Source organism: Berghia stephanieae, chromosome 1 (genome assembly GCF_034508935.2).
Source record: "Berghia stephanieae isolate SIO BIC M18660-M18661 chromosome 1, UCSD_Bste_1.3, whole genome shotgun sequence".
NCBI classification, from domain to species: Eukaryota; Metazoa; Mollusca; class Gastropoda; order Nudibranchia; family Aeolidiidae; genus Berghia; species Berghia stephanieae.
In genome coordinates, this window is record NC_088360.1 from 5,904,797 (window position 1) to 5,907,296 (window position 2,500).

The 2,500-nt window shown below is 35.4% G+C and overlaps 1 protein-coding gene across 3 annotated transcripts in view; it reads left to right on the forward strand.

The window, feature by feature from the left end:
- The window catches only part of LOC144966583 (uncharacterized), a 199,079-nt gene that overhangs the window by 54,621 nt on the left and 141,958 nt on the right, over nucleotides 1-2,500 (forward strand). The window contains exon 1 of one of the 3 annotated variants that reach the window (XM_078903345.1): nucleotides 298-1,341. The exons of 1 other annotated variant lie outside the window; for it this stretch is intronic. The gene's annotated coding sequence lies outside the window, so the exon portion shown is untranslated. Of the gene's footprint in view, nucleotides 1-297; nucleotides 1,346-2,500 lie in introns of those variants that run through there. One more of the 3 variants, XM_078903359.1, reaches the window with a different exon arrangement.

Consider the following 2,500-nt stretch of genomic DNA (forward strand, 5'->3'; position numbering starts at 1 on the left):
TATGTATATTGTTATATATATATATATATATATATTATATATATATATGTGTTTATATATATATGTGTGTTATATATATATATATATATATATATATATATATATATATATATATATATATATATATATAATATAAGAAAGAGAGAGAGAGAGAGAGAGAGAGAGAGAGAGAGAATCCAAAGTAGTTTTAATCCAGCTATAATTAGATCATCACCACGGGGATTATCAATAAAAAATTCGCGGTCTATAGTGACTGACTGCATTATAGCATGTACTCACTCCTTTATCAATTCTTCCAGTGAAGTCTGGGGAGTGCAGTATGTAAATCTTGTGTTTCTTTGGGCTCATGCCAAAAGTTGGAAGCTCTACTACTAAGCTATCGCAAGTACTCGCCAAGCACGCCACCGCGCTATCGCAACACGCGCATCCTTCACGCTCTTCCCCATCCCATCCCGTCCCTCCTCAACTCGCTGGTCCTCATTCATAGCGCTTCTAGCTGTTGCCGATAGTCAGTGATGTTTAGCTGAAGAATTCCCGAATAATTTCATGTTGCCGCCAGCAGCGGGCGATGTGGCAGACGGCAGTGTGAGCCTTGCCTTGTGCTATCGTGCTGTTTGGCTGGAATTGTAAAAATTGATTAGAAAAGTGTGTCGGGTCTTCCCGATCATTATAGTGTCTATAACATTTTATTGTGTAGCTCAACTAGTATTGAATTCCTCAAAGATTCATTTTCACATGTGTTGATATATTTATGTTCAAGTGTTAAGCATGAGTGTATCGGTATTCGAGTTAGTACACAAAGAATGAAACGGGACATGAGACAACACTTGTGATTCTTCCAGAGGCAGGAAACCACCGAATTAGTCATCACGTGAAAATAGGCTTGGAATTCAACTAGTGTCTGTGTTGTACAATTTATTTCATTTTCACAATAATTACAGTGTGCATTATATTTAATCTTGTTTAGAAAGTGCCTTTTTGTTACAATAATAACAAAAAAGGATAGAAAATAGTTGTGTTATTATTGTTGTTGCTGAAACTGGTTGTGAACACACGGCATTATAAATTTTAAAGATTCAAAGATAGGAACTCCCAGTTCCCTTTCCCTGTTCATCATAAGATACTTACTCAATTTAAACATATCAAGTTATATAATGTTTCTGTGGAAATAGTAAGTTTATATTTGTTATTTGATTTAACACTTATAATTCTACTTAAAAGTGTTTTATTATTTTGTGTAATTCTATTACTTTGTTCTTCTTGACATTGTATGGAATTTACCCGTGGGCTATATCAAAGGTCAAAGAAACCCGTTCTGGAATAACAATAACAAATTTACAGGTTGGTATGTCAATACTTGTTCCTTCTGATTCTGTTATTTCTTACATCTGTAATTTGTTAAAAGTTATAGTTTGGTCAATTTCAACTATTCTGCTTATAGTAGCAGTACAACATGATCATAGTGTAAGCCACGAGTATTTTAAAAACAAAAAGATCGAAGTTCGCTTATACTTAACCTGGGAATAAAGTGACCTGACCGAGACATTACTCTCCCCCTAAAGCACAAAAAGCTTTGTTTTTATTTGATTCAATATCCAATAAATGTGCTCAATACTCTTCACGATAGTCCCAAACAGCAATGCTAAACATGTCAAACACAACATACAGCATGAAAGTCGCCGTGAAAAATACTTTTGTTTATTATAAAGTTACATCAGATAAACCTGTCACATTTTAACAATAGCTATCTGTCATGTAATTTTTGATATTTCATCCTGACTAAACTTTGGCCTGAAAATTTTCATGTCATAATAGATCGATTGATTAAAATGTGACCAACCGCCTCAAGACGGCAAAATATCGGGAGGTTTTACATGCTAAAAATTTGAAATAGGTGTGTGAGTGGGGGTGGGGGGGGGGGGGTGGTATGAAACTTGAGCTACATTTATATGTACTATTGAGTACAACAGATTCTAGTTTCTTAAAGTAACAAAAACTAACATTTGGCATTTCTGGTTATTTTCACTGAAGCATTACTTATTGACACCTGGTTCATTCCGATATATTTTGCCGTTTTGAGTCGATACTCACACAGATGACACGTTGAAGTTCTGATAACCCAAATTGTTGTGGTCTCATTGTTGTAATGAAAAAAAAACCCCTCTCAAACCGACGCAATACTTTGTCCATTACAACGACAATGTTAAATTTGGCCCTGAATAATTGCGTTCGGGTTTTAGACCTGCTAATTTGTGCACCCAGCAATAAGTCAATCTCTATAATACGCGACATGTGTAGTCTTTTCATAGATTGCTTCGTATATATAATATTTGCTGATGCCAATATGATATGGTGTATGATTAATTTCATCTGAGCTGCTGATCAGAGATACGTGACCCATCGTCTCAAAACGGCAGCGGCGTGGCGTATTGACGGTGCCATGTTTAGAAGAAGAAAAAAAATTCTAAAACAGTGAACACGATTCAGAGGAGAGAGCACT